The following is a 20,760-nucleotide window of genomic DNA, read 5'->3' on the forward strand; positions in this document are numbered from 1 at the left end:
AGCATCCTCATTACATAGCTTAGAATCCTCAATGCTAAGTATCCTCAATGCTTAGAAACCTCAATGCTTAGCATCCTCAATGCTTAGAAACCTCAATGCACAGAGTCCTTAATTCTTAGAAACCTCAATACTTAGCATCCTCAGTGCTTAGCTTAGAATCCTATGCTCAGAAACCTCAATGCTTAGAATCCTCAGTGCTTAGCATCCTCAACGCGTAGAATCCCCAATGCTTAGAAACCTCAATTCTTAGCATCCTCAATCCTTAGTATGCTCTACGCTTAGCTTAGAATCCTCAATGCTTAGAATCCTCAATGCATACAAACCTCAATGCTGAGAAATTTTATTATTTGAAACCTCATTGCTTAGCATCCCAAATGCTTACAAACCTAAATGCATAGATGTCTTAATGCTTAGAAACCTCAAAGATTAGAAAAATCAATGCTTGGCTTAGAATCCTCAATGCTTAGAATCCCCAATGCTTAGAATCCTCAATGCTTAGCATCCTCCATGCATTGCTTAGAATCCTCAATAGTTAGAATCCTCAATGCTTAGCATCCTCATTACATAGCTTAGAATCCTCAATGCTTAGCATCCTCAATGCTTAGAATCCTCAATGCTTAGAAACCTCAATGCTTAGAATCCTCTATGCTTAGAATCCTCAATGCTTAGAATCTTAAATGCTTAGAATCCTCAATGCTTAGAATCCTCAATGCTTAGCATCCTCAATGCTTAGAAAGCTCAATGCTTAGAATCCACAATGCCTAGCTTAGAATCCTCAATGCTGAGAATCCTCAATGCTGAGAATCCTCAATGCTTAGAATCCTCAATGCTTAGAAACCTCAATGCACAGAGTCCTTAATGCTTACAAACCTCAATACTTAGCAACCTCAGTGCTTAGCGTAGAATCCTCACTGCTTAGAAACCTGAATGCTTAGAATCCTCAATGCTTAGATTCCTCGATGCTTAGAATCCTCAATGCTTAGCTTAGAAACCTCAATGCTTAGAATCCTCAATGCTTAAAAACCTCAATGCTTAGAATCCTCACTGCTTAGAATCCTCAATGCTTAGAATCCTCAATGCTTAGGATCCTCAATGCATAGCTTAGAATCTCTAAAGCTCAGGATCCTCAATGCTTAGAAACCTCAATGCACAGAGTCCTTAATGGTTAGAAACCTCAATACTTAGCATCCTCACTGCTTAGCTTAGAATCCTCACTGCTTAGAAACCTGAATGCTTAGAATCCTCAATGCTTAGAATCCTCAATGCTTAACATCCTCAATGCTTAGAATCCTCACTGCTTAGAATCCTCAATGCTTAGAATCCTCAATGCTTAGCATCCTCAATGCATAGCTTAGAATCTCTAAAGCTCAGGATCCTCAATGCTTAGAAACCTCAATGCACAGAGTCCTTAATGCTTAGAAACCTCAATACTTAGCATTCTCATTGCTTAGCATAGAGTCCTCACTGCTTAGAAACCTCAATGATTATAATCCTCAGTGCTTAGCATACTCACTGCGTAGAATCCACAATGCTTAGAAACCTCAATGCTTAGCATCCTCAATCCTTCGTATGCTCTATGCTTAGCTTAGAATCCTCAATGCTTAGAATCCTCAATGCTTAGCATCCTCAATGCTTTGTATCCCCATTACATAGCTTAGAATCCTCAATGCTTAGCATCCTCAATGCTTATCATCCTCATTGCTTAGCTTCGAATCCTCAAAGCTCAGAATCCTCACTGCATAGGAACCTCAATTCTTAGCATCCTCAATGCTTAGCATCCTCATTACATAGCTTAGAATCCTCAATGGTTAGAATCCTCAATGCTTACCACCCTCAATGCTTGGAATCCTCAATGCATAGCTTAGAATCCTCAATGCTTAGAATCCTCAATGCTTAACATTCTCAATGCTTAGCATCCTCAATGCTTAGCATCCTCAATGCATATCTTAGAATCCTCAAAACTCAGTATCCTCAATGCTTAGAAACCTCAATGCACAGAGTTCTTAATGCTTAGAAACCTCAATACTTAGCATCCTCATTGCTTAGCTTAGAATCCTCACTGCTTAGAAACCTCAATGCTTAGAATCCTCAGTGCTTAGCATCCTCAACGCGTAGAATCCTCAATGCTTAGCATCCTCCATGCATAGCTTAGAATCCTCAATGCTTAGAATCCTCAATGCTAAGCTTAGAAACCTCAATGCTTAGCATCCTCAATGCTTAGAAACCTCAATGCTTAGCATCCTCAATGCTTAGAAACCTCAATGCTTAGAATCCTCAATGCTTAGCATCCTCAATCCTTAGGAACCTCAATGCATATCTTAGAATCCTCAAAGCTCAGGATCCTCAATGCTTAGAAACCTCAATGCACAGAGTCCATAATGCTTAGAAACCTCAATACTTAGAATCCTCAGTGCTTAGCATCCTCAACGCGTAGAATCCCCAATGCTTAGAAACCTCAATGCTTAGCATCCTCAATCCTTAGTATGCTCTATGCTTAGCTTAGAGTCCTCAATGCTTAGAATCCTCAATGCTTAGAATCCTCAATGCTTAGCATCCTCAATGCTTAGAATCCTCAATGCTTAGCGTCCTCAAATCTTAGAATCCTCCATGCATTGCTAAGAATCCTCAATAGTTAGAATCCTCAATGCTTCGCGTCCTCAATGCTTAGCTTAGAAACCTCAATGCTTAGAATCCTCAATGCTTAGAATCCTCAATGCTTAGAATCCTCAATGCTTAGCATCCTCAATGCTTAGCTTAGAAATCTCAATGCTTAGCATCCTCAATGCTTAAAAGCCTCAATGCTTAGCATCCTCAATGCTTAGCATCCTCATTACATAGAAACCTCAATGCACAGAGTCCTTAATGCTTAGAAACCTCAATACTTAGCATCCTCAGTGCTTATCTTAGAATCCTCACTGCTTAGAAACCTCAATGCTTAGAATCCTCAGTGCTTAGCATCCTCAACGCGTAGAATCCCCAATGCTTCGAAACCTCAATGCTTAGCAACCTCAATCCTTAGTATGCTCTATGCTTAGCTTAGAATCCTCAATGCTTAGAATCCTCAATGCTTACAAACCTCAATGCTGAGAAATTTTATTGTTTGAAACCTCATTGCTTAGCATCCCAAATGCTTACAAACCTCAATGCATAGTGGCCTTAATGCTTAGAAAACTCAAAGATTATAAAACTCAATGCTTGGCTTAGAATCCTCAATGCTTAGAATCCTCAATGCTTAGAATCCTCCATGCTTAGAATCCTCAATGCTTAGAATCCTCAATGCTTAGCATCCTCCATGCATTGCTTAGAATCCTCAATAGTTAGAATCCTCAATGCTTCGCATCCTCAATGCTTAGCTTAGAAACCTCAATGCTTAGCATCCTCAATGCTTAGCATCCTCAATGCTTAGCATCCTCAATGCTTAGCACCCTCATTCCTTAGCATCCTCATTGCTTAGCATCCTCATTGCTTAGCTTAGAATCCTCAAAGCTCAGAATTCTCACTGCTTAGGAACCTCAATGCTTAGCATCCTCCATGCATTGCTTAGAAACCTCAATGCGCAGAATCCTCATTGCTTAGAAATTTTATTGCTCTGAAACCTCAATGCTTAGCAAACCTAATGCTTACAAACCTCATTGCATAGAGGCCTTCATGTTTAGAAAAAACAAAGATTAGAAAACTCAATGCTTGGCTTAGAATCCTCAATGCTTAGAATCCTCAATGCTTAGCATCCTCAATGCTTAGCATCCTCAATGCTTAGAATCCTCACTGCTTAGAAACCTGAATGCTTAGAATCCTCAATGCTTAGAATCCTCAATGCTAAGCTTAGAAACCTCAATGCTTAGCATCCTCAATGCTTAGAATCCTCAATCCTTAGCATCCTCAATGCATATCTTAGAATCCTCAAAGCTCAGGATCCTCAATGCTTAGAAACCTCAATGCACAGAGTCCTTAATGCTTAGAAACCTCAATACTTAGCATCCTCAGTGCTTTGCTTAGAATCCTCACTGCATAGAAACCTGAATGCTTAGAATCCTCAATGCTTAGAATCCTCAATGCTTAGCTTAGAAACCTCAATGCTTAGAATCCTCAATGCTTAGAATCCTCAATGCTTAGAATCATCAATGCTTAGCATCCTCAATGATTAGCATCCTCAATGCTTGGCATCCTCAATGCTTAGAATCCTCAATGCTTAGAATCCTCAATGCTTAGAATCCTCAATGCTTAGCATCCTCAATGCTTAGCTTAGAAACCTCAATGCACAGAGTCCTTAATGCTTAGAAACCTCAATGTACAGAGACCTTAATGCTTAGAAACCACAATACTTAGATTCCTCAGTGCTTAGCTTAGAATCCTCACTGCTTAGAAACCTGAATGCTTAGAATCGTCAATGCTTAGAATCCTCAATGCTTAGAATCCTCAATGCTTAGCATCCTCAATGCTTAGCATCCTCATTACATAGCTTAGAATCCTCAATGCTAAGTATCCTCAATGCTTAGAAACCTCAATGCTTAGCATCCTCAATGCTTAGAAACCTCAATGCACAGAGTCCTTAATTCTTAGAAACCTCAATACTTAGCATCCTCAGTGCTTAGCTTAGAATCCTATGCTCAGAAACCTCAATGCTTAGAATCCTCAGTGCTTAGCATCCTCAACGCGTAGAATCCCCAATGCTTAGAAACCTCAATTCTTAGCATCCTCAATCCTTAGTATGCTCTACGCTTAGCTTAGAATCCTCAATGCTTAGAATCCTCAATGCATACAAACCTCAATGCTGAGAAATTTTATTATTTGAAACCTCATTGCTTAGCATCCCAAATGCTTACAAACCTAAATGCATAGATGTCTTAATGCTTAGAAACCTCAAAGATTAGAAAAATCAATGCTTGGCTTAGAATCCTCAATGCTTAGAATCCCCAATGCTTAGAATCCTCAATGCTTAGCATCCTCCATGCATTGCTTAGAATCCTCAATAGTTAGAATCCTCAATGCTTAGCATCCTCATTACATAGCTTAGAATCCTCAATGCTTAGCATCCTCAATGCTTAGAATCCTCAATGCTTAGAAACCTCAATGCTTAGAATCCTCTATGCTTAGAATCCTCAATGCTTAGAATCTTAAATGCTTAGAATCCTCAATGCTTAGAATCCTCAATGCTTAGCATCCTCAATGCTTAGAAAGCTCAATGCTTAGAATCCACAATGCCTAGCTTAGAATCCTCAATGCTGAGAATCCTCAATGCTGAGAATCCTCAATGCTTAGAATCCTCAATGCTTAGAAACCTCAATGCACAGAGTCCTTAATGCTTACAAACCTCAATACTTAGCAACCTCAGTGCTTAGCGTAGAATCCTCACTGCTTAGAAACCTGAATGCTTAGAATCCTCAATGCTTAGATTCCTCGATGCTTAGAATCCTCAATGCTTAGCTTAGAAACCTCAATGCTTAGAATCCTCAATGCTTAAAAACCTCAATGCTTAGAATCCTCACTGCTTAGAATCCTCAATGCTTAGAATCCTCAATGCTTAGGATCCTCAATGCATAGCTTAGAATCTCTAAAGCTCAGGATCCTCAATGCTTAGAAACCTCAATGCACAGAGTCCTTAATGGTTAGAAACCTCAATACTTAGCATCCTCACTGCTTAGCTTAGAATCCTCACTGCTTAGAAACCTGAATGCTTAGAATCCTCAATGCTTAGAATCCTCAATGCTTAACATCCTCAATGCTTAGAATCCTCACTGCTTAGAATCCTCAATGCTTAGAATCCTCAATGCTTAGCATCCTCAATGCATAGCTTAGAATCTCTAAAGCTCAGGATCCTCAATGCTTAGAAACCTCAATGCACAGAGTCCTTAATGCTTAGAAACCTCAATACTTAGCATTCTCATTGCTTAGCATAGAGTCCTCACTGCTTAGAAACCTCAATGATTATAATCCTCAGTGCTTAGCATACTCACTGCGTAGAATCCACAATGCTTAGAAACCTCAATGCTTAGCATCCTCAATCCTTCGTATGCTCTATGCTTAGCTTAGAATCCTCAATGCTTAGAATCCTCAATGCTTAGCATCCTCAATGCTTTGTATCCCCATTACATAGCTTAGAATCCTCAATGCTTAGCATCCTCAATGCTTATCATCCTCATTGCTTAGCTTCGAATCCTCAAAGCTCAGAATCCTCACTGCATAGGAACCTCAATTCTTAGCATCCTCAATGCTTAGCATCCTCATTACATAGCTTAGAATCCTCAATGGTTAGAATCCTCAATGCTTACCACCCTCAATGCTTGGAATCCTCAATGCATAGCTTAGAATCCTCAATGCTTAGAATCCTCAATGCTTAACATTCTCAATGCTTAGCATCCTCAATGCTTAGCATCCTCAATGCATATCTTAGAATCCTCAAAACTCAGTATCCTCAATGCTTAGAAACCTCAATGCACAGAGTTCTTAATGCTTAGAAACCTCAATACTTAGCATCCTCATTGCTTAGCTTAGAATCCTCACTGCTTAGAAACCTCAATGCTTAGAATCCTCAGTGCTTAGCATCCTCAACGCGTAGAATCCTCAATGCTTAGCATCCTCCATGCATAGCTTAGAATCCTCAATGCTTAGAATCCTCAATGCTTAGTATCCTCAATGCTTAGAAACCTCAATGCTTAGCATCCTCAATGCTTAGAAACCTCAATGCACAGAGTCCTTAATTCTTAGAAACCTCAATACTTAGCATCCTCAGTGCTTAGCTTAGAATCCTATGCTCAGAAACCTCAATGCTTAGAATCCTCAGTGCTTAGCATCCTCAACGCGTAGAATCCCCAATGCTTAGAAACCTCAATTCTTAGCATCCTCAATCCTTAGTATGCTCTACGCTTAGCTTAGAATCCTCAATGCTTAGAATCCTCAATGCATACAAACCTCAATGCTGAGAAATTTTATTATTTGAAACCTCATTGCTTAGCATCCCAAATGCTTACAAACCTAAATGCATAGATGTCTTAATGCTTAGAAACCTCAAAGATTAGAAAAATCAATGCTTGGCTTAGAATCCTCAATGCTTAGAATCCCCAATGCTTAGAATCCTCAATGCTTAGCATCCTCCATGCATTGCTTAGAATCCTCAATAGTTAGAATCCTCAATGCTTAGCATCCTCATTACATAGCTTAGAATCCTCAATGCTTAGCATCCTCAATGCTTAGAATCCTCAATGCTTAGAAACCTCAATGCTTAGAATCCTCTATGCTTAGAATCCTCAATGCTTAGAATCTTAAATGCTTAGAATCCTCAATGCTTAGAATCCTCAATGCTTAGCATCCTCAATGCTTAGAAAGCTCAATGCTTAGAATCCACAATGCCTAGCTTAGAATCCTCAATGCTGAGAATCCTCAATGCTGAGAATCCTCAATGCTTAGAATCCTCAATGCTTAGAAACCTCAATGCACAGAGTCCTTAATGCTTACAAACCTCAATACTTAGCAACCTCAGTGCTTAGCGTAGAATCCTCACTGCTTAGAAACCTGAATGCTTAGAATCCTCAATGCTTAGATTCCTCGATGCTTAGAATCCTCAATGCTTAGCTTAGAAACCTCAATGCTTAGAATCCTCAATGCTTAAAAACCTCAATGCTTAGAATCCTCACTGCTTAGAATCCTCAATGCTTAGAATCCTCAATGCTTAGGATCCTCAATGCATAGCTTAGAATCTCTAAAGCTCAGGATCCTCAATGCTTAGAAACCTCAATGCACAGAGTCCTTAATGGTTAGAAACCTCAATACTTAGCATCCTCAGTGCTTAGCTTAGAATCCTCACTGCTTAGAAACCTGAATGCTTAGAATCCTCAATGCTTAGAATCCTCAATGCTTAACATCCTCAATGCTTAGAATCCTCACTGCTTAGAATCCTCAATGCTTAGAATCCTCAATGCTTAGCATCCTCAATGCATAGCTTAGAATCTCTAAAGCTCAGGATCCTCAATGCTTAGAAACCTCAATGCACAGAGTCCTTAATGCTTAGAAACCTCAATACTTAGCATTCTCATTGCTTAGCATAGAGTCCTCACTGCTTAGAAACCTCAATGATTATAATCCTCAGTGCTTAGCATACTCACTGCGTAGAATCCACAATGCTTAGAAACCTCAATGCTTAGCATCCTCAATCCTTAGTATGCTCTATGCTTAGCTTAGAATCCTCAATGCTTAGAATCCTCAATGCTTAGCATCCTCAATGCTTTGTATCCCCATTACATAGCTTAGAATCCTCAATGCTTAGCATCCTCAATGCTTAGCATCCTCATTGCTTAGCTTCGAATCCTCAAAGCTCAGAATCCTCACTGCATAGGAACCTCAATTCTTAGCATCCTCAATGCTTAGCATCCTCATTACATAGCTTAGAATCCTCAATGCTTAGAATCCTCAATGCTTACCATCCTCAATGCTTGGAATCCTCAATGCATAGCTTAGAATCCTCAATGCTTAGAATCCTCAATGCTTAACATTCTCAATGCTTAGCATCCTCAATGCTTAGCATCCTCAATGCATATCTTAGAATCCTCAAAACTCAGTATCCTCAATGCTTAGAAACCTCAATGCACAGAGTTCTTAATGCTTAGAAACCTCAATACTTAGCATCCTCATTGCTTAGCTTAGAATCCTCACTGCTTAGAAACCTCAATGCTTAGAATCCTCAGTGCTTAGCATCCTCAACGCGTAGAATCCTCAATGCTTAGCATCCTCCATGCATAGCTTAGAATCCTCAATGCTTAGAATCCTCAATGCTTAGCATCCTCAATGCTTAGAATCCTCAATGCTTAGCATCCTCCATGCATAGCTTAGAATCCTCAATGCTTAGAGTCCTCATTGCTTAGCATCCTCATTGCTTAGCATCCTCATTGCTGAGCTTCGAATCCTCAAAGCTCAGAATCCTCACTGCTTAGGAACCTCAATGCTTAGAATCCTCCATGCATTGTTTAGAAACCTCAATGCGTAGAATCCTCATTGCTTAGAAATTTTATTGCTCTGAAACCTCAATTCTTAGCAACCCTAATGCTTACAAACCTCAGTGCATAGAGGCCTTAATGTTTAGAAACCTCAAAGATTAGAAAACTCAATGCTTGGCGTAGAATCCTCAATGCTTAGAATCCTCAAAGCTTAGCATCCTCAATGCTTAGCATCCTCAATGCTTAGAATCCTCAATGCTTAGAATCCTCAATGCTTAGAAACCTCAATGCTTAGAAACCTCAATGCACAGAGTCCTTAATGCTTAGAAACCTCAATACTTCGCATCCTCAGTGCTTAGCTTAGAATCCTCACTGCTTATAAACCTCAATGCTTAGAATCCTCAGTGCTTAGCATCCTCAATGCGTAGAATACCCAATCCTTAGAAACCTCAATGCTTAGCATCCTCAATCCTTAGTATGCTCTATGCTTAGCTTAGAATCCTCACTGCTTAGAATCCTCAATGATTACAAACCTCAATGCTGAGAAATTTTATTGTTTGAAACCTCATTGCTTAGCATCCAAATGCTTAGCATCCTCAATGCTTGGAATCCACAATGCCTAGCTTAGAATCCTGAGTGCTGAGAATCCTCAATGCTTAGAATCCTCAATGCTTAGAAACCTCAATGCACAGAGTCCTTAATGCTTAGAAACCTCAATACTTAGCATACTCAGTGCTTAGCTTAGAATCCTCACTGCTTAGAAACCTGAATGCTTAGAATCCTCAATGCTTAGAATCCTCAATGCTTAGAATCCTCAATGCTGAGAATCCTCAATGCTTAGAATCCTCAATGCTTAGAAACCTCAATGCACAGAGTCCTTAATGCTTAGAAACCTCAATACTTAGCATCCTCAGTGCTTAGCGTCGAATCCTAACTGCTTAGAAACCTGAATGCTTAGAATCCTCAATGCATAGATTACTCGATGCTTAGAATCCTCAATGTTTAGCTTAGAAACCTCAATGCTTAGAATCCTCAATGCTTAACATCCTCAATGCATAGAATCCTCAATGCTTAGAATCCTCAATGCACAGAGTCCTTAATGCTTAGAAACCTCAATACTTAGCATACTCAGTGCTTACCTTAGAATCCTCACTGCTTAGAAACCTGAATGCTTAGAATCCTCAATGCTTAGAATCCTCAATGCTTAGAATCCTCAATGCTGAGAATCCTCAATGCTTAGAATCCTCAATGCTTAGAAACCTCAATGCAGAGTCCCTAATGCTTAGAAACCTCAATACTTAGCATCCTCAGTGCTTAGCGTAGAATCCTCACTGCTTAGAAACCTGAATGCTTAGAATCCTCAATGCTTAGATTCCTCGATGCTTAGAATCCTCAATGCTTAGCTTAGAAACCTCAGTGCTTAGAATCCTCAATGCTTAGAATCCTCAATGATTAGAATCCTAAATGCTTAGAAACCTCAATGCACAGAGTCCTTAATGCTTAGAAACCTCAATACTTAGCATCCTCAGTGCTTAGCTTAGAATCCTCACTGCTTAGAAACCTGAGTGCATAGAATAATCAATGCTTAGAATCCTCAATGCTTAGAATCCTCAATGCTTAGCATCCTCAATGCTTAGCATCCTCAATGCTTCGCTTTGAATCCTCAAAGCTCAGGATCCTCAATGCTTAGAAACCTCAATGCACAGAGTCCTTAATGCTTAGAAAACTCAATACTTAGCATCCTCAGTGCTTAGCTGAGAATCCTCACTGCTTAGAAACTTCAATGCTTAGAATCCTCAGTGCTTAGCATCCTCAATGCGTAGAATCCCCAATACTTAGAAACCTCAATCCTTAGTATGCTCTATGCTTAGCTTAAAATCCTCAATGCTTAGAATCCTCAATGCTTAGCATCCTTAATGCTTAGCATTCTCAATGCTTAGCATCCTCAATGCTTAGCATCCTCAATGCTTAGCATCCACAATGCCTAGCTTAGAATCCTCAATGCTTAGAATCCTAAATGCTTAGAATCCTCAATGCTTAGAATCCTCAATGCTTAGGATCCTCAATGCACAGAATCCTTAATTCTTAGAAACCTCAATACTTAGCATCCTCAGTGCTTAGCTTAGAATCCTCCCTGATTAGAACCTTCAATGCTTAGAATCCTCACTGCTTAGAATCCTCAATGCTTATAATCCTCAGTGCTTAGCATCCTCAATGCGTAGAATCCCCAATGCTTAGAAACCTCAATGCTTAGCATCCTCAATCCTTAGTATGCTCTATGCTTAGCTTAGAATCCTCAATGCTTAGAATCCTCAATGCTTAGCATCCTCAATGCTTAGCATCCCCATTACATAGCTTAGAATCCTCAATGCATAGCATCCTCATTGCTTAGAATCCTCATTGCTTAGCTTCGAATCCTCAAAGCTCAGAATCCTCACTGCTTAGGAACCTCAATGCTTGTCATCCTCAATGCATTGCTTAGAAACCTCAATGCGTAGAATCCTCATTGCTTAGAAATTTTATTGCTCTGTAACCTCAATGCTTAGCATCCCTAATGCTTACAAACCTCAGAGCATAGAGGCCTTAATGTTTAGAAACCTCAAAGATAAGAAAACTCAATGCTTGGCTTAGAATCCTCAATGCTTAGCATCCTCAATGCTTAGCATCCTCAATGCATATCTTAGAATCCTCAAAGCTCAGGATCCTCAATGCTTAGAAACATCAATGCACAGAGTCCTTAATGCTTAGAAACCTCAATACTTAGAATCCTCAGTGCTTAGCATCCTCAACGCGTAGAATCCCCAATGCTTAGAAACCTCAATGCTTACAAACCTCGATGCTGAGAAATTTTATTGTTTGAAACCTCATTGCTTAGCATCCCAAATGCTTACAAACCTCAATGCATAGAGGCCTTAATGCTTAGAAACCTCAATGATTAGAAAACTCAATGCTTGGCTTAGAATCCTCAATGCTAAGAATCCTCAATGCTTAGAATCTTCAATGCTTAGCATCCTCCATGCATTTCTTAGAATCCTCAATAGAATCCTCAATGCTTCGCAACCTCAATGCTTAGCTTAGAAACCTCAATGCTTAGAATCGTCAATGCTTAGAATCCTCAATGCTTACCTTAGAAACCTCAATGCTTAGCATCCTCAATGCTTAGCTTAGAAAACTCAATGCTTAGAATCCTCAATGCTTAACATCCTCAATGTTTAGAATCCTCAATGCATAGCTTAGAATCCTCAATGCTTAGAATCCTCAATGCTTAGCATCCTCAATCCTTAGTATGCTCTATGCTTAGCTTAGAATCCTCAATGCTTAGAATCCTCAATGCTTAGCATCCTCAATACTTAGCATCCTCAATGCTTAGAATCCTCCATGCTTAGCTTAGAAACCTCAATGCTTAGAATCCTCAATGCTTAGAATCCTCAATGCTTAGAATCCTCAATGCCTAGATTAGAATCCTCAATGCTTAGAATCCTCAATGCTTAGAATCCTCAATGCTTAGAATCCTCAATGCTTAGCATCCTCAATGCTTAGCTTAGAAAACTCAATGCTTAGAATCCTCAATGCTTAACATCCTCAATGTTTAGAATCCTCAATGCATAGCTTAGAATCCTCAATTCTTAGAATCCTCAATGCTTAGCATCCTCAATCCTTAGTATGCTCTATGCTTAGCTTAGAATCCTCAATGCTTAGAATCCTCAATGCTTACAAACCTCAATGCTGAGAAATTTTATTGTTTGAAACCTCATTGCTTAGCATCCCAAATGCTTACAAACCTCAATGCATAGAGGCCTTAATGCTTAAAAACCTCAAAGATTAGAAAACTCAATGCTTGGCTTAGAATCCTCTATGCTTAGAATCATCAATGCTTAGAATCCTCAATGCTTAGAATCCTCAATGCTTAGGAACCTCAATGCACAGAGTCCTTAATGCTTAGAAACCTCAATACTTAGCATCCTCAGTGCTTAGAATAGAATCCTCACTGCTTAGAAACTTCAATGCTTAGAATCCTCACTGCTTAGAAACCTCAATGCTTATAATCCTCAGTGCTTAGCATCCTCAATGCTTTGTATCCCCATTACATAGCTTAGAATCCTCAATGCTTAGCATCCTCAATGCTTTGCATCCTCAATGCTTAGCATCCTCAATGCTTAGCATCCTCAATGCTTAGAAACCTCAATACTTTGCTTAGAAACCTCAGTGCTTAGAATCCTCAATGCTTAGAATCATCAATGCCTAGCTTAGAATCCTCAATGCTTAGAATCCTCAATGCTTAGAATACTCAATGCTTAGCATCCTCAATACTTAGCATCCTCAATGCTTAGAATCCTCCATGCTTAGCTTAGAAACCTCAATGCTTAGAATCCTCAATGCTTAGAATCCTCAATGCTTAGAATCCTCAATGCCTAGATTATAATCCTCAATGCTTAGAATCCTCAATGCTTAGAATCCTCAATGCTTAGCATCCTCAATGCTTAGCTTAGAAAACTCAATGCTTAGAATCCTCAATGCTTAACATCCTCAATGTTTAGAATCCTCAATGCATAGCTTAGAATCCTCAATGCTTAGAATCCTCAATGCTTAGAATTCTCAGTGCTTAGAATCATCATTGCCTAGATTAGAATCCTCAATGCTTAGAATCCTCAATGCTTAGAATCCTCAATGCATAGCTTAGAATCCTCAATGCTTAGAATACGCAATGCTTAGCATCCTCAATCCTTAGTATGCTCTATGCTTAGCTTAGAATCCTCAATGCTTAGAATCCTCAATGCTTACAAACCTCAATGCTGAGAAATTTTATTGTTTGAAACCTCATTGCTTAGCATCCCAAATGCTTGCAAACCTCAATGCATAGAGGCCTTAATGCTTAGAAACCTCAAAGATTAGAAAACTCAATGCTTGGCTTAGAATCCTCAATGCTTAGAATCCTCAATGCTTAGAATCCTCCATGCATAGCTTAGAATCCTCAATGCTTAGAATCCTCAATGCGTAGCATCCTCCATGCATTGCTTAGAATCCTCAATAGTTAGAATCCTCAATGCTTCGCATCCTCAATGCTTAGCATCCTCATTGCTTAGCATCCTCATTGCTTAGCATCCTCATTGCTTAGCTTAGAATCCTCAAAGCTCAGAATCCTCACTGCTTAGGAACCTCAATGCTTAGCATCCTCCATGCATTGTTTAGAAACCTCAATGCGCAGAATCCTCATTGCTTAGAAATTTTATTGCTCTGAAACCTCAATGGTTAGCAACCCTAATGCTTACAAACCTCATTGCATAGAGGCCTTAATGTTTAGAAACAACAAAGATTAGAAAACTCAATGCTTGGCTTAGAATCCTCAATGCTTAGCATCCTCAATGCTTAGAATCCTCCATGCATAGAATCCTCAATGCTTAGAATCCTCAATGCCTAGATTAGAATCCTCAATGCTTAGAATCCTCACTGCTTAGAATCCTCAATGCTTAGAATCCTCAATGCTTAGCATCCTCAATGCATAGCTTAGAATCTCTAAAGCTCAGGATCCTCAATGCTTAGAAACCTCAATGCACAGAGTCCTTAATGGTTAGAAACCTCAATACTTAGCATCCTCAGTGCTTAGCTTAGAATCCTCACTGCTTAGAAACCTGAATGCTTAGAATCCTCAATGCTTAGAATCCTCAATGCTTAACATCCTCAATGCTTAGAATCCTCACTGCTTAGAATCCTCAATGCTTAGAATCCTCAATGCTTAGCATCCTCAATGCATAGCTTAGAATCTCTAAAGCTCAGGATCCTCAATGCTTAGAAACCTCAATGCACAGAGTCCTTAATGCTTAGAAACCTCAATACTTAGCATTCTCATTGCTTAGCATAGAGTCCTCACTGCTTAGAAACCTCAATGATTATAATCCTCAGTGCTTAGCATACTCACTGCGTAGAATCCACAATGCTTAGAAACCTCAATGCTTAGCATCCTCAATCCTTAGTATGCTCTATGCTTAGCTTAGAATCCTCAATGCTTAGAATCCTCAATGCTCAGCATCCTCAATGCTTTGTATCCCCATTACATAGCTTAGAATCCTCAATGCTTAGCATCCTCAATGCTTAGCATCCTCATTGCTTAGCTTCGAATCCTCAAAGCTCAGAATCCTCACTGCATAGGAACCTCAATTCTTAGCATCCTCAATGCTTAGCATCCTCATTACATAGCTTAGAATCCTCAATGCTTAGAATCCTCAATGCTTACCATCCTCAATGCTTGGAATCCTCAATGCATAGCTTAGAATCCTCAATGCTTAGAATCCTCAATGCTTAACATTCTCAATGCTTAGCATCCTCAATGCTTAGCATCCTCAATGCATATCTTAGAATCCTCAAAACTCAGTATCCTCAATGCTTAGAAACCTCAATGCACAGAGTTCTTAATGCTTAGAAACCTCAATACTTAGCATCCTCATTGCTTAGCTTAGAATCCTCACTGCTTAGAAACCTCAATGCTTAGAATCCTCAGTGCTTAGCATCCTCAACGCGTAGAATCCTCAATGCTTAGCATCCTCCATGCATAGCTTAGAATCCTCAATGCTTAGAATCCTCAATGCTTAGCATCCTCAATGCTTAGAATCCTCAATGCTTAGTATCCTCAATGCTTAGAAACCTCAATGCTTAGCATCCTCAATGCTTAGAAACCTCAATGCACAGAGTCCTTAATTCTTAGAAACCTCAATACTTAGCATGCTCAGTGCTTAGCTTAGAATCCTCAATGCTTAACATCCTCAATGTTTAGAATCCTCAATGCATAGCTTAGAATCCTCAATGCTTAGAATCCTCAATGCTTAACATTCTCAATGCTTAGCATCCTCAATGCTTAGCATCCTCAATGCATATCTTAGAATCCTCAAAACTCTTTATCCTCAATGCTTAGAAACCTCAATGCACAGAGTTCTTAATGCTTAGAAACCTCAATACTTAGCATCCTCATTGCTTAGCTTAGAATCCTCACTGCTTAGAAACCTCAATGCTTAGAATCCTCAGTGCTTAGCATCCTCAACGCGTAGAATCCTCAATGCTTAGCATCCTCCATGCATAGCTTAGAATCCTCAATGCTTAGAATCCTCAATGCTTAGCATCCTCAATGCTTAGAATCCTCAATGCTTAGCATCCTCCATGCATAGCTTAGAATCCTCAATGCTTAGAGTCCTCATTGCTTAGCATCCTCATTGCTTAGCATCCTCATTGCTGAGCTTCGAATCCTCAAAGCTCAGAATCCTCACTGCTTAGGAACCTCAATGCTTAGCATCCTCCATGCATTGTTTAGAAACCTCAATGCGTAGAATCCTCATTGCTTAGAAATTTTATTGCTCTGAAACCTCAATTCTTAGCAACCCTAATGCTTACAAACCTCAGTGCATAGAGGCCTTAATGTTTAGAAACCTCAAAGATTAGAAAACTCAATGCTTGGCGTAGAATCCTCAATGCTTAGAATCCTCAAAGCTTAGCATCCTCAATGCTTAGCATCCTCAATGCTTAGAATCCTCAATGCTTAGAATCCTCAATGCTTAGAATCCTCAATGCCTAGCTTAGAATCCTCAATGCCTAGCTTAGAATCCTCAATGCTTAGAATCCTCAATGCTTAGAATCCTCAATGCTTAGAAACCTCAATGCACAGAGTCCTTAATGCTTAGAAACCTCAATACTTCGCATCCTCAGTGCTTAGCTTAGAATCCTCACTGCTTATAAACCTCAATGCTTAGAATCCTCAGTGCTTAGCATCCTCAATGCGTAGAATACCCAATCCTTAGAAACCTCAATGCTTAGCATCCTCAATCCTTAGTATGCTCTATGCTTAGCTTAGAATCCTCACTGCTTAGAATCCTCAATGATTACAAACCTAAATGCTGAGAAATTTTATTGTTTGAAACCTCATTGCTTAGCATCCAAATGCTTAGCATCCTCAATGCTTGGAATCCACAATGCCTAGCTTAGAATCCTGAGTGCTGAGAATCCTCAATGCTTAGAATCCTCAATGCTTAACATCCTCAATGCACAGAGTCCTTAATGCTTAGAAACCTCAATACTTAGCATACTCAGTGCTTACCTTAGAATCCTCACTGCTTAGAAACCTGAATGCTTAGAATCCTCAATGCTTAGAATCCTCAATGCTTAGAATCCTCAATGCTGAGAATCCTCAATGCTTAGAATCCTCAATGCTTAGAAACCTCAATGCAGAGTCCCTAATGCTTAGAAACCTCAATACTTAGCATCCTCAGTGCTTAGCGTAGAATCCTCACTGCTTAGAAACCTGAATGCTTAGAATCCTCAATGCTTAGATTCCTCGATGCTTAGAATCCTCAATGCTTAGCTTAGAAACCTCAGTGCTTAGAATCCTCAATGCTTAGAATCCTCAATGATTAGAATCCTAAATGCTTAGAAACCTCAATGCACAGAGTCCTTAATGCTTAGAAACCTCAATACTTAGCATCCTCAGTGCTTAGCTTAGAATCCTCACTGCTTAGAAACCTGAGTGCATAGAATACTCAATGCTTAGAATCCTCAATGCTTAGAATCCTCAATGCTTAGCATCCTCAATGCTTAGCATCCTCAATGCTTCGCTTTGAATCCTCAAAGCTCAGGATCCTCAATGCTTAGAAACCTCAATGCACAGAGTCCTTAATGCTTAGAAAACTCAATACTTAGCATCCTCAGTGCTTAGCTGAGAATCCTCACTGCTTAGAAACTTCAATGCTTAGAATCCTCAGTGCTTAGCATCCTCAATGCGTAGAATCCCCAATACTTAGAAACCTCAATCCTTAGTATGCTCTATGCTTAGCTTAAAATCCTCAATGCTTAGAATCCTCAATGCTTAGCATCCTTAATGCTTAGCATTCTCAATGCTTAGCATCCTCAATGCTTAGCATCCTCAATGCTTAGCATCCACAATGCCTAGCTTAGAATCCTCAATGCTTAGAATCCTAAATGCTTAGAATCCTCAATGCTTAGAATCCTCAATGCTTTGGAACCTCAATGCACAGAATCCTTAATTCTTAGAAACCTCAATACTTAGCATCCTCAGTGCTTAGCTTAGAATCCTCCCTGATTAGAACCTTCAATGCTTAGAATCCTCACTGCTTAGAATCCTCAATGCTTATAATCCTCAGTGCTTAGCATCCTCAATGCGTAGAATCCCCAATGCTTAGAAACCTCAATGCTTAGCATCCTCAATCCTTAGTATGCTCTATGCTTAGCTTAGAATCCTCAATGCTTAGAATCCTCAATGCTTAGCATCCTCAATGCTTAGCATCCCCATTACATAGCTTAGAATCCTCAATGCATAGCATCCTCATTGCTTAGAATCCTCATTGCTTAGCTTCGAATCCTCAAAGCTCAGAATCCTCACTGCTTAGGAACCTCAATGCTTGTCATCCTCAATGCATTGCTTAGAAACCTCAATGCGTAGAATCCTCATTGCTTAGAAATTTTATTGCTCTGTAACCTCAAAGCTTAGCATCCCTAATGCTTACAAACCTCAGAGCATAGAGGCCTTAATGTTTAGAAACCTCAAAGATAAGAAAACTCAATGCTTGGCTTAGAATCCTCAATGCTTAGCATCCTCAATGCTTAGCATCCTCAATGCATATCTTAGAATCCTCAAAGCTCAGGATCCTCAATGCTTAGAAACATCAATGCACAGAGTCCTTAATGCTTAGAAACCTCAATACTTAGAATCCTCAGTGCTTAGCATCCTCAACGCGTAGAATCCCCAATGCTTAGAAACCTCAATGCTTAGCATCCTCAATCCTTAGTATGCTCTATGCTTAGGTTAGAATCCTCAATGCTTAGAATCCTCAATGCTTACAAACCACGATGCTGAGAAATTTTATTGTTTGAAACCTCATTGCTTAGCATCCCAAATGCTTACAAACCTCAATGCATAGAGGCCTTAATGCTTAGAAACCTCAATGATTAGAAAACTCAATGCTTGGCTTAGAATCCTCAATGCTAAGAATCCTCAATGCTTAGAATCTTCAATGCTTAGCATCCTCCATGCATTTCTTAGAATCCTCAATAGAATCCTCAATGCTTCGCAACCTCAATGCTTAGCTTAGAAACCTCAATGCTTAGAATCGTCAATGCTTAGAATCCTAAATGCTTACCTTAGAAACCTCAATGCTTAGAATCCTCAATGCTTAGCTTAGAAAACTCAATGCTTAGAATCCTCAATGCTTAACATCCTCAATGTTTAGAATCCTCAATGCATAGCTTAGAATCCTCAATGCTTAGAATCCTCAATGCTTAGCATCCTCAATCCTTAGTATGCTCTATGCTTAGCTTAGAATCCTCAATGCTTAGAATCCTCAATGCTTAGCATCCTCAATACTTAGCATCCTCAATGCTTAGAATCCTCCATGCTTAGCTTAGAAACCTCAATGCTTAGAATCCTCAATGCTTAGAATCCTCAATGCTTAGAATCCTCAATGCCTAGATTAGAATCCTCAATGCTTAGAATCCTCAATGCTTAGAATCCTCAATGCTTAGAATCCTCAATGCTTAGCATCCTCAATGTTTAGAATCCTCAATGCATAGCTTAGAATCCTCAATTCTTAGAATCCTCAATGCTTAGCATCCTCAATCCTTAGTATGCTCTATGCTTAGCTTAGAATCCTCAATGCTTAGAATCCTCAATGCTTACAAACCTCAATGCTGAGAAATTTTATTGTTTGAAACCTCATTGCTTAGCATCCCAAATGCTTACAAACCTCAATGCATAGAGGCCTTAATGCTTAAAAACCTCAAAGATTAGAAAACTCAATGCTTGGCTTAGAATCCTCTATGCTTAGAATCATCAATGCTTAGAATCCTCAATGCTTAGAATCCTCAATGCTTAGGAACCTCAATGCACAGAGTCCTTAATGCTTAGAAACCTCAATACTTAGCATCCTCAGTGCTTAGAATAGAATCCTCACTGCTTAGAAACTTCAATGCTTAGAATCCTCACTGCTTAGAAACCTCAATGCTTATAATCCTCAGTGCTTAGCATCCTCAATGCGTAGAATCCCCAATGCTTAGAAACCTCAATGCTTAGCATCCTCAATCCTTAGTATGCTCTATGCTTAGCTTAGAATCCTCAATGCTTAGAATCCTCAATGCTTAGCATCCTCAATGCTTTGTATCCCCATTACATAGCTTAGAATCCTCAATGCTTAGCATCCTCAATGCTTTGCATCCTCAATGCTTAGCATCCTCAATGCTTAGCATCCTCAATGCTTAGAAACCTCAATACTTTGCTTAGAAACCTCAATGCTTAGAATCCTCAATGCTTAGAATCATCAATGCCTAGCTTAGAATCCTCAATGCTTAGAATCCTCAATGCTTAGAATCCTCAATGCTTAGCATCCTCAATACTTAGCATCCTCAATGCTTAGAATCCTCCATGCTTAGCTTAGAAACCTCAATGCTTAGAATCCTCAATGCTTAGAATCCTCAATGCTTAGAATCCTCAATGCCTAGATTAGAATCCTCAATGCTTAGAATCCTCAATGCTTAGAATCCTCAATGCTTAGAATCCTCAATGCTTAGCATCCTCAATGCTTAGCTTAGAAAACTCAATGCTTAGAATCCTCAATGCTTAACATCCTCAATGTTTAGAATCCTCAATGCATAGCTTAGAATCCTCAATGCTTAGAATCCTCAACGCTTAGCATCCTCAATCCTTAGTATGCTCTATGCTTAGCTTAGAATCCTCAATGCTTAGAATCCTCAATGCTTACAAACCTCAATGCTGAGAAATTTTATTGTTTGAAACCTCATTGCTTAGCATCCCAAATGCTTACAAACCTCAATGCATAGAGGC

Source organism: Coturnix japonica, chromosome 16 (genome assembly GCF_054131305.1).
Source record: "Coturnix japonica strain WE chromosome 16, WE-NBRP24, whole genome shotgun sequence".
Taxonomy (NCBI): Eukaryota; Metazoa; Chordata; class Aves; order Galliformes; family Phasianidae; genus Coturnix; species Coturnix japonica.